General features: G+C 39.3%; 1 pseudogene; it reads left to right on the forward strand.

The window, feature by feature from the left end:
• The first annotated feature begins 6,069 nt into the window (after positions 1 to 6,069).
• Positions 6,070 to 8,082, forward strand: LOC112586825 (annotated as a pseudogene).
• The last annotated feature ends 3,671 nt before the right edge of the window (positions 8,083 to 11,753 follow it).

Genomic DNA, 11,753 nt, shown 5'->3' on the forward strand with positions numbered 1-11,753 from the left:
GAATTTTCCACAGTTTATTGTGATCCACACAGTCAAAGGCTTTGGCATAGTCAATAAAGCAGAAATAGATGTTTTTCTGGAACTCTCTTGCTTTTTCCATGATCCAGCAGATGTTGGCAATTTGATGTCTGGTTCCTCTGCCTTTTCTAAAACCAGCTTGAACATCAGGAAGTTCACATATTGCTGAAACTCCAGTACTTTGGCCACCTCATGTGAAGAGTTGACTCATTGGAAAAGAGTCTGATGCTGGGAGGGATTGGGGGCAGGAGGAGAAGGGGACGACAGAGGATGAGATGGCTGGATGGCATCACTGACTCGATGGACATGAGTCTGAGTGAACTCCAGGAGTTGGTGATGGATAGGGAGGCCTGGCGTGCTGCGATTCATGGGATCGCAAAGAGTCGGACATGACTGAGCGACTGATCTGATCTGATCTCTGAGTGGCAGGATTGTAAGGGTTAATTTTTAAAATATAAGAGGATTTATTATTATAAATGTAATACATGCTTATTGTGGATAATTTGCAATTTAAAGGACAGAATAAAGGAAAAAATAAAATGTACTAACTTACTATTTTCCCTACACTTATATTTTCAAATTGTAGGTGCTATTTTGTGTCCTGCTGTTTTTACTTACTATTAAAGCAATTCTCATTGTTATTAAATATTTTAGAAATATCATGTTAATGGCTGCCTGTTATTCTAGCATGTGGATGAATATAAATTGTTAAAACATTTTTCAGTTGTTGAAATTTTTAATTAGTTTACGATTTTCAGTATTGAAAGAATATTCTGAAAACACTTATGTTTGTGAATCTTGGTATTTTTACTGATCGTTTCCCTGACATAAATTCTCAGAAGTCTGACTTCGGAGAATCTTTGTTGCTTTTGTCATGAACTTTTAAGTCAGTTCTTCAGAAATATTGCACAAGTGCTTGCACTGGGTGTGTATGAGGGTGTTCTGTCATGTAGAGGCCTCGAGGTGCCCTCACACCTTTCTTCATCTCCAGCTGATTGCTTTCAAGCAACTGATTAAGTGAATTTCCAGAGTGTATTATTTTATGTTAGTTAAAATATCTCCTGCAAATGGGTGAGGAAATTAATGATTGAACAAAGTATACTTATGACTAGTATGTAGGGAAATGGCAGAGCTGAAATTCCTACAACTTCAAGAAGAAGTTCTATGTCAGCCATATTGTAAGGGAATTTGGAGATGATATAATCAGATGAAATAAGAAGGAGTTAAAAATAGACCCTCAAAAGACAAGTATTGAAATCAAGGCTTCCTCCATTATCATTAACAGCTCACCTTTCCCTAAATGTCTAAATGTACTTTTTTCCTTAAAACAGCCAATGATAGTGAAAGATATATATGAATATAAATAAATATTTCTACATTGAATTTATATTTTTGAAATTTTGTAATTAATGAGGTACATGATCAAAAGCACAGGGAGCAATTTTAAAATTAAGTAATTTATATTACTGGTTCTATTTCTATGATAGTAATTCCTTTAATAAAAATAAAAAAGCTTCTAATGACCTCAAAATAATTACTTTCTACTATATATGTTCCCTGGTGGCTTAGCCGGGAAAGAATCTGCCTGTAATGCAGGGGGCCCATGTTCAGTCCCTGGATCAGGAAGATCCCCTGAAGAAGGGAATGGCTACCCACTCCAGCATTCTTGCCTGGAGAATTCCATGGCCAGAGAGGCCAGAGAGGCAGGCTACATACAGTCCATGGGGTTGCAAAGAGTCAGACACGACTGAGAGTGAGCTGATATTTAATATAGTCAATGTTGTTCAGTTGCTCAGTAGCATCCGACTCTGCAACCACATGGACTGCAGCACACCAGGCCTCCCTCTCCCTCACCATCTACCAGAATTTGCCCAAGTTCATGTCCATTGCATTGGTGATATCATCCAGTCATCTCATCCTCTGAGCCAGTGTTGACAATATATTTCCATTTATCTACATTAATGACAACTTCATCATTTTGTTCTTATTGTATTTCAGTTTCATGGAATTGGGTGAATCATAACCTGAGTAGTTCATAATGTGCTCTCTTTACCAATCTATGCATGGCTTATGTTTTAGTTATCAATATTATTTAATTAATTACTTTTAGTATATTAAACACTTATGAACCTACCAGCCAAAACAAAAGCTTGAAACTTGACAATAATCTTCTATATGGTTTTGTCCAAAAACCCATTCCTTTGCTACCAGATAGTTTCATTTTCATGAGGATATCAATATTTTTAATACTTTATTTCATAAGTAACATCTCCATGTTTACCCAAATTTTTAAAGCTATTTTCTAATCTTCGTATTAGTTTCATTTTGATTCCTTCAAATTGAAATGGTATTTTTCAGTTCTAGAGCCTCATCTAATGTCATATTTGAAATTCAGTTTAAATGAACAATTATGAAAATATTAAACAGGTTTTTGTGGCTTTGTAAACAAGCATATCTAAATGATATGTCCTTTCAGATCTAGCAAATATAAAATTGCCATGAATCCTCTCATTGGATCTAAGGTAATACAAGTCCAAAAGGGCTTGTAACAATAATAGGCTTGTTTTAATTCTGTAAATATGTATCAAATATCTACCAAGTAGGAGGTATAGAGTTTGGCATTGGTACTGGCAATGGTGGTGACTTAAAATGACTTGGATAGTGGTTTCTCTCCAGTGAGTTTAAATTCTAAGAGAGAGCCCAGAAACATAACCATACATGGGGAAACTCACCATGTGAGAGGGGTAGCAGATTAGGTCAGTGGGAGAAGATGGGTTATTCAACATATAATGCTGGAATAATTGTTTAGTAATTATTTCTAAGTAATAATTGAACTTCAGTTCAGTTCAGTCGCTCAGTTGTGTCCGACTCTTTGTGACCCCATGGACTGTAGCATACCAGGCCTCTCTGTCCATCACCAACTCCCGGAGTCTACCAAAACCCATGTCCATTGAGTCGGTGATGCCATCCAACCATCTCATCCTCTGTCGTCCCCTTCTCCTCCTGCCCTCAATCCTTCCCAGCATCAGGGTCTTTTCCATTGAGTCAGCTCTTCACATCAGATGGCCAAAGTACTGGAGTTTCAGCTTTAACATCAGTCCTTCCAATGAACACCCATTACTGATCTCCTTTAGGATGGACTGGTTGGATTTCTTTGCAGTCCAAGGGACTCTCAAGAGTCTTCTCCAACACCACCATTCAAAAGCATCAATTCTTCGGCATTCAGCTTTCTTTATAGTCCAACTCTCACATTAATACATGACCACAGGAAAAACCATAGCCTTGACTAGACGGACCTTTGTTGGCAAAGTAATGTCTCTGCTTTTCAATATGCTATCTAGGTTGGTCGTAACTTTCCTTCCAAGGAGTAAGCGTCTTTTAATTTCATGGCTGCAGTCCCCATCCACAGTGATTTTGGAGCCCAGAAAAATAAAGTCAGCCACTGTTCCCACTGTTTCCACATCTATTTGCCATGAAGTGGTGGGACTGGACGCTATGATCTTAGTTTTCTGAATGGTGAGTTTTAAGCCAACTTTTTTACTCTATTTCATTTTCAAGAGGCTCTTTAGTTCTTCTTCGCTTTCTGCCATAAGGGTGGTATCATTTACATATCTAAGGTTATTGATATTCCTCCCGGCAATCTTGATTCCAGCTTGTGCTTCTTCCAGTGCAGCGTTTCTCATGATGTTCTCTGCACAGAACTTAAATAAGCAGGGTGACAATATACAGCCTTGACGTACTCCTTTTCCTATTTGGAACCAGTCTGTTGTTCCATGTCCAGTTCGAACTGTTGCTTCCTGACCTGCATAGAGGTTTCTCAATTACTTAACAATAAAAATTGGGATTATTTTATGTGTAAAAAATAAATTGTACCTGTTTAACTAACACCAATCAAAAAAATTCTAGTACGGGAGAGATAGATGTCAAGCAAAAATGTGACTCAAGATAAAATAATGCAAGTTCTAAATATTGAGTTTAAAAAAAGTTTAGGAAAGCAGTTACAATTCTGAATTGTGGATGGTGTGAAAATCCAAGGAAAATGTAATGTATGAACTGGGCTTTCAAGGCTAAGTGGATTTAAAATAGGAGTAAGAGGCAGAAGTAGAAATGCGGGAAGAATTGTTCCAAAAGGTTGTTTTCAAGCAAGGTGACCAGTTCATCTTGGTTTGGTTGGTACTTTCCTATAAGTGGTCTTCTCTGGTCGTTCAGAGGGTAAAGATCTGCCTGCAATGCAGGAGACCAGGGTTTGATCCCTGGGTCGGAAAAGGAAATGGCAACCCACTCTGGTATTCTTGCCTGGAGAATCCCACGGACAGAGGAGCCTGGCGGGCTACAGTCCAGGGGTCACAAAGAGTCAGACATGACTGAACGACTTCACTTCCACTTTTTCACTTTTCCTGTAAGCACTGCAAGTCCCATGTGATGGGGAAAGGGCAAATCAGGACAGTTGGTCACCTTGAAACAAAGCCATGCATTCCCTACCACTCCTCCCAATTTCCTAAGCAAAGAAATACACAGAGTCCCATAAACCCAGACAGCAGGTGTCAGCTTTTGGAAACTGAACTCTGCTCACTGGCCCCTACCACTTGCTCTGAGAAGGGAGCTTGAGGATTTCAAAGTTCCTTGTGCTTCTCGGTTACCCATAGCAGCACTTCCCTTTAGGCCTACTTAGCCCCGAGACTCCTCCACTGCTGAGACATCAAATGCTAGCTTTTGTTTGATGACCACCTTCCATTCTCCCAGCCTCTCACTACCTATTCCTACTGAGCTTCCTGCCTGTTCTTATCAACACTTTTGGCCCCTCAACCCCATCCTAATTCTCCTGATCCATCACCAGCCTGGTTCTTGTTTATCGAGTCTATCAACATACTAGCGTAACATGCTTGTTGAGATAAAGCACTGTGGAGTCAAACATCCACTTCTGCCTGTTTTATTTTGTGTCCATCTATGCTTCTTACTCTCCACAGGAATTTACCAACAGAGTTAACTTCTCTGAACCTGTTTTCTCAGCTGGAAAATAGGAGATACTATCGCCTCCTATTCCATATTACTCATGAAATACTGTTTTTAAAAAAGGAACAAGATTTTCAGAATTGTATGTACGGTATGAATACACTTTTGTGTATATAAAGTCGTTTCTTGCATATGAATGTTTATAAATGCAATGAAAAGAAGAAGAAAACCAAACTCTAAAAATGGTTAGCTTCCAGAAGGGATATGAAAAAGGGGAGAAATGTTAATAAGCAAATGTTCTCCACACTCTTATCTTTGAATTGTGTGACTATTATATGATAAACTTAAGTTATTTTGGAATTAAAATATAAATGAAGACAGGATAAAAATGGACAAACATAAAAGTTTCACAGGGGAGTCGACACTTAAGTGAATCTCCATGTGTGGGGAGATAAGAAAGGGAAGGATTTTCTAGGGAAATGAGTAGTGTGAGCCATGGAGTAGATAGCGCAGTGCCGCCAGGACCCTGCAGAAAACCTTAATGATGAGGGACAGGACTCAGTGAGAGCCATGTGAAGGGGAGGATCGTAGGAAATGAAGCCAGAAAGATGGCCAGGGCTAGCTCTGAGTGCCCTTTGAAGGCCATACAGTGCAATTTGAACTTTGTCCTGAAACTAATGGGAAAGCATTGAGAAGTAAGAAGAATGAGAAAAAAAATAATAGAAGCTGAATTTTAGAAAGGTACTATATTGTGAATTATAAGGGTGGGCAATACTATAGATTTTTTTTTTAGTTTATTTATTTTTTCATTTATTTGGCTGTTCTGGGTCTTAGTTATGGGATGTGGGATCTGTAGTTGGTCTTTAATTGAGGTATGTGTGTTCTAGGTGGATCCTGGGCTCCCTGCATTGGGAGCATGGAGTGTTAGCTCCTAGATCACCAGGGAAGTCTCAAGACTGTAGATTTGAAAAGGAAATCAGAAACATTTTCAATATTCACAAAAAGAGATGATGAAGGCCTAATTTATTAGCAGAGACAAAATAACATTTAATTTTATGCTGTGATTAAAATATTAATAGCGTTTTACTGGGTCTCAAAATGGAGGTAAAACTGCCGCCCGGTCTCCCCCAGCCCAACTCCGGCTGTTGCCACCGCCACCGAGGGGAGGAGGGTCATGATCCCAAGGAACCAGAGCAGTTGAGAAAGCTGTTTATTGGTGGTCTGAGCTTTGAAACTACAGATGATAGCTTAAGAGAACATTTTGAGAAATGTGGCACACTTACAGATTGTGTGGTGATGAGAGACCCCCAAACAAAACGTTTCAGGGGCTTTGGTTTTGTGACTTACTCTTGTGTTGAAGAAGTGGATGCAGCAGTGTGTGCTCGACCACACAAGGTTGATGGGCGTGTAGTGGAACCAAAGAGAACTGTTGCTAGAGAGGATTCTGTAAAGCCTGGTGCCCATCTAACAGTGAAGAAAATTTTTTTGGTGGTATTAAAGAAGATACAGAAGAATATAATTTGAGAGACTACTCTGAAAAGTATGGCAAGATTGAAACCATAGAAGTTATGCAAGACAGGCAGAGTGGGAAAAAGAGAGGATTTGCTTTTATAACTTTTGATGACCATTATACAGTTGATAAAATTGTTGTTCAGAAATACCACATGGGCATAATTGTGAAGAGGAAAAGGCCCTTTCTAAACAAGAGATGCAATCTGCTGGATCACAAAGAGGTCATGGAGGTGGATCTGGCAACTTTATGGGTCGTGGAGGAAACTTTGGAGGTGGTGGGGGTAACTTTGGCCGTGGTGGAAACTTTGGTGGAAGAGGAGGCTATGGTGGTGGAGGTGGTGGCAGCAGAGGGAGCTATGGAGGAGGCGATGGTGGATATAATGGATTTGGAGGGGATGCTGGCAACTATGGCGGTGGTCCTGGTTATAGTAGTAGAGGAGGTTACGGTGGTGGTGGACCAGGAGGCTATGGAAACCAAGGTGGTGGATATGGTGGCGGTGGTGGAGGATATGATGGTTACAATGAAGGAGGAAATTTTAGAGGTAACCATGGTGGTGTGGAAACTATAATGATTTTGGAAATTATAGTGGACAACAGCAGTCAAATTATGGACCCATGAAAGGGGGTAGTTTTGGTGGAAGAAGCTCGGGCAGTCCCTATGGTGGTGGTTATGGATCTGGTCGTGGAAGTGGTGGATATGGTAGCAGAAGGTTCTAAAAACTCAGAAGAAAAGGGCTACAGTTCTTAGCAGGAGAGAGAGCGAGGAGTTGTCAAGAAAGCTGCAGGTTACTTTGAGACAGTCGTTTCAAATGCGTTAGAGGAACTGCAAAAATCTGCCACAGAAGGAATGATGATCCATAGTCAGAAAAGTTAACTGCAGCTTAAACAGGAAGCCCTTCTTGTTCAGGACTGTCATAGCCACAGTTTGCAAAAACTGCAGCTATTGATTAATGCAATGTAGTGTCAATTAGATGTACATTCCTGAGGTCTTTTATCTGTTGTAGCTTTGTCTTTTTCTTTTCATTACATCAGGTATATTGCCCTGTAAATTGTGTTAGTGGTTACCAGGAATAAAAAATTAAGGAATTTTTAACTTTTCAATATTTGTGTAGTTCACTTTTTCTACATTTTAGTACAGAAACTTTAACAAAATGCAGTTTTGAAGGTGTTTTCCTTGTGAGTTAACAAGTAAAGAAGATCATTGTTAATTACTATTTTGTATGAATTTTGCTAAAGTTAACTGTAAAGAAACACCTGCTGACTTGCAGGTTAAGGGAATCTATTCTCCCCATTTCCAAACCATGAAATGAATGGCTCTGACATGTGGAGAGAATAGATATTTGTATGTTTGCAATGTGTGTTTTAGATAATAGAATTGGGTATTTAAATTAGCATATTTGTGAATTTAATAGCATTAAGATTTACCCTCAAATGAAAAATCTCAAAATTTATATTTGGTTTTTGTGCATTTTCTTTCAAAATGTAATCATGATTTTAGTGTCTTGGCTTTGCTGAGAGTCCTAGCTGTGTTAGAACATCTCCATTCTACATTCGCCTTGGTCACAAGTGAACTGCTGCCATAGTTTTATTTGGGTGTAACGAATGTCTACTGCCCTCTGTTTAAATTCTGGGAAGGGGTAGTGAATGTTTCCCCTTTCCTCCTACCTTAGGAAACATTCTTAAAATGTTGAAAATACAAGACCACTAAGCTTGCTGTATCTGAGCAAATTAGTGGCTATCTTTTTTTCCTTTTTAAAGCACAAGAGGCCCATAAATCTTCAGTTATTTTCCTTGGTTTAATATATATTTTTTGATACAAGCTCTCAGAGCAAGGGAATAAAAATCATGCATTGTTGAACCCTTAAAAAATATTAATAGCGTTTTATTGAGATATTTATTTCCAGCTAACATTTATTTAGCCAAGCTTAAAACCTGGGTAAGAATTATAAGTGGATGTCTCATTTATTTCTTAAAACTTCATAAGGTATAAAAGTCTGTTAATATTCCTAACATTATAAATCAGGAAACAGAGATTCAGAGGGGTTGAGATATTTGCCCAAGCACACCTAGCTGATAAATGGTGTGGCCAGAATCTGAATCCATAGAGCCTGGTTCCCTGGCCACACTTTCAAATGTTAGATCATAAAGCCTATCCTTAGAGTGTCCTCAATGTCAAAGAAAAGTTGCTCTGGACAGAATTAAATTGGCAAGGAAAACTTTAAGACTATAGCAATGGGGAGAGAGACTGAACTCAACTCCACTGAAACAGAGTGGAGGGTTTTTAAGTACTAGGGTAAGCTAGTGAAAAAAGTACTGAGGGGTGACAGGGGAAGGTTGGTCAGTGTGACTGGGCCATCTGTATTTGTTAATTGTTTCTTATTCAAGTTAGACTCCGTCTTCCCACCAAGATGGGAAGTCAGAGGCACTGTGTTCCTCGGTGCTTACAGGATGGCTTCTAGGTTCTTAAGGAAGATATTCTGGGTTATAAAATTGTCAAGAGTCTAGAAGACTACTTATCACAAAGGTGCAGATAAGGAATTTATAATTGCAAATTTTCTAAAGCAAATGCTCAAAGAAAAGGGAAGGCCAGGGCCTCGTATCAGATGAAGCCTGTCTAAAGTATAGTCAAGCTGAGAGGAACATTAAGATCTTTTTGATCATGAATTATTCTGGAGTATGGGATGCAGTAAAATGCAGTGTGTTAGCCTTAATCCACTGGGGGAATTCCTCTGGAATGGCATATAAATCTCTGATATATATATAATCCATTTAAAATTATATTATACACATGTGTATGCTAAAAGTTAACACACCAGTATACATTGCACAATATAATCCACATCATCAAAGTAAAAATTTCTATTTTATAGACATTTTAAAACAGTGGATATTAATTAATGAGATCATTTAATGTTATTAACTAAGATAACAGTCAGTATTTTTTTTTAGTATTTGTTGTATGCCAGATATGAAGCTAAATTCTTTCTCATATAGTAATTACTTTCTCATATACTCCTAAGATCAATCATGGGAGGTAGCTACAATAATTATCTTCATTTTATGAGTGAGGAAACTGGTTCTGAGAAGGTCACATAATTTATAGTCTGTCTGAGCCCTAAGTAGGACTGGCTACTTATGGCAGCCCACTCCAGTATTCTTGCCGGGCAAATCCATGGATGGAGGAGCCTGGTGGGCTATAGTCCATAGGGTCACAAAGAGTCGGACGTGACTGAACAACTGAGTACACACCTAGCTTGTGAGACCCAAGGCAAAATGAACGTGTAGGACTTCTTGTTAAAAAATTATTGAGCATCATAAGATGACAACAGAACATTAAACCAAAGGGCCCTTCGAAGCACAGGGTACCCTATGACTGCAGGTCTTATGCCTGTCAAACTAGCCCCGCCCTTAAGTTAGTGCTTTCAACCTTTAAGTTGTTTTCCATCTTTCCTGAATAAGTTACTCAGTATCAAGGTTGTTGGGGATAGCCAGAGTTCATAAGTAGTGATCAGTTGATCTTTTAAAATGCCTGAACAAAAGAAAATTTCTCACAGTCAGGATTTGGATATTTAATTCCACCTGTATCAGCTTTCTATAAAGAAATTGATGCTTATGAACTGTGATGTTGGAGAAGACTCTTGAGAATCCCTTGGACAGCAAGGAGATCCAACCAGTCCATCCTAAAGGAAATCAATCCTGAATATTCATTGTAAGGACTGATGCTGAAGCTGAATGTCCAATACTTTGGCCACCTGATGCGAAGAGCTAACTCACTAGAAAAGACCCTGATGCTGGGAAAGATTGAAGGTGGGAGGAGAAGTGGATGACAGAGGAGGAGATGGTTGGATGGCATCAGCAACTTGATAGACATGAATTTGAGTAAGCTCCGGGAGTTGGTGATGGACCGGGAAGCCTGGCATACTGCAGTCCATGGAGTTGGAGAGAGTTGACACGACTGAGCAACTGAACTGAACTATCTCATACAGCTTGTCAGTGAGCATCAAAGTGTTAGACGACATGAGACTCGCTACTGATCCTGTCTGAGAATAGTAAATATCTGGAACAAAGGAGGATCTTCCCATACAAAGGAAAACTATAGCTAAATACTAGCTGTTGTCTATGGGTCGCACAGAGTTGGACACGACTGAAGCGACTTAGCAGCAGCAGCAGCCTATATTCTGTGGTCACCTGATGCGAACAGCCGACTCATTGGAAAAAGTCCCTGATGCTAGCAAAGATTGAGGGCAGAAGAAGAGAGCATCAGAGGATGAGATGGCTGGATGGTATTACTGATGCAACAGACATGAACTTGGGCAAAATTTGGGAGATGGTGAGGCACGGGGAGGCCTGGTGTGCTGCAGTCCATGGGGTTGCAAAGAGTTGGACATGACTGGGTGACTGAACAACAGCATACTATGGCCCCTTTCACAATATATTACTCTGTCTGATTAGAACTAAACTTGGAAGACACCATGCTATATTTAGATGACAACGAATATTAGCAATACAAACAAAAAATGTTTTTTCATCATTAAAGAGAAAGATATATGATAGTACTGAGGCTACTACCAGAAGATGGGTATATTAGTACTAAATTTTTAAAAACTTATTCATACTGAAGCCCAGCATGGTTGAGTAGCATTAAATGCAGATGCTTTCCAGAGTAAAATTGCTTTATTCCTGGAGTAGAGTACTGTCCAAAGTGACTATTATTCTCACTGCATGAATTATTGTGGCTTAAGTAACATTTTATTGTAAATGGCACTTACAGAGAGTAGTAGATTTAGATTTCATTATAAAAGAGGTTAGTTTTCATTGTGAAAGTTCTCTTTGCTTTTTGATAGAGATGAAACCAATATGAAGCTAGTGAAAATGAAAATGTTAGTTGCTCTGTTATCTCCAACTCTTTGTGACCCTGTGGACTGTAGCCCACCAGGCTCCTGTGTCCATGGAATTCTCCAAGCAAGAATACTGGAGTGGGTAGCCATGCCCTTTTCCAAGGAATCTTCCTGACCCAGGGATCGAACCTGGGTCTCCTATATTGCAGGCAAATTCTTTTACGTCTGAGCCACCAGGGAAGCCCGAACATAGACCAAAGATGATCCCAAATGTGAATAGAGGTAAAGATTATACATATGAAGTTCTTTTTAAGATCAGCTCCTTGAAACACTTATATGAATTCTACAATCAAAAATTTGTCATTTGGGGAGCTTCGCTGGGTTGCTCAGGGGTAAAGAATCTGCCTGCCAACACAGGGGAAATGAGTTCGA

This window comes from Bubalus bubalis, chromosome 9, assembly GCF_019923935.1.
Source record: "Bubalus bubalis isolate 160015118507 breed Murrah chromosome 9, NDDB_SH_1, whole genome shotgun sequence".
NCBI lineage: Eukaryota > Metazoa > Chordata > Mammalia > Artiodactyla > Bovidae > Bubalus > Bubalus bubalis.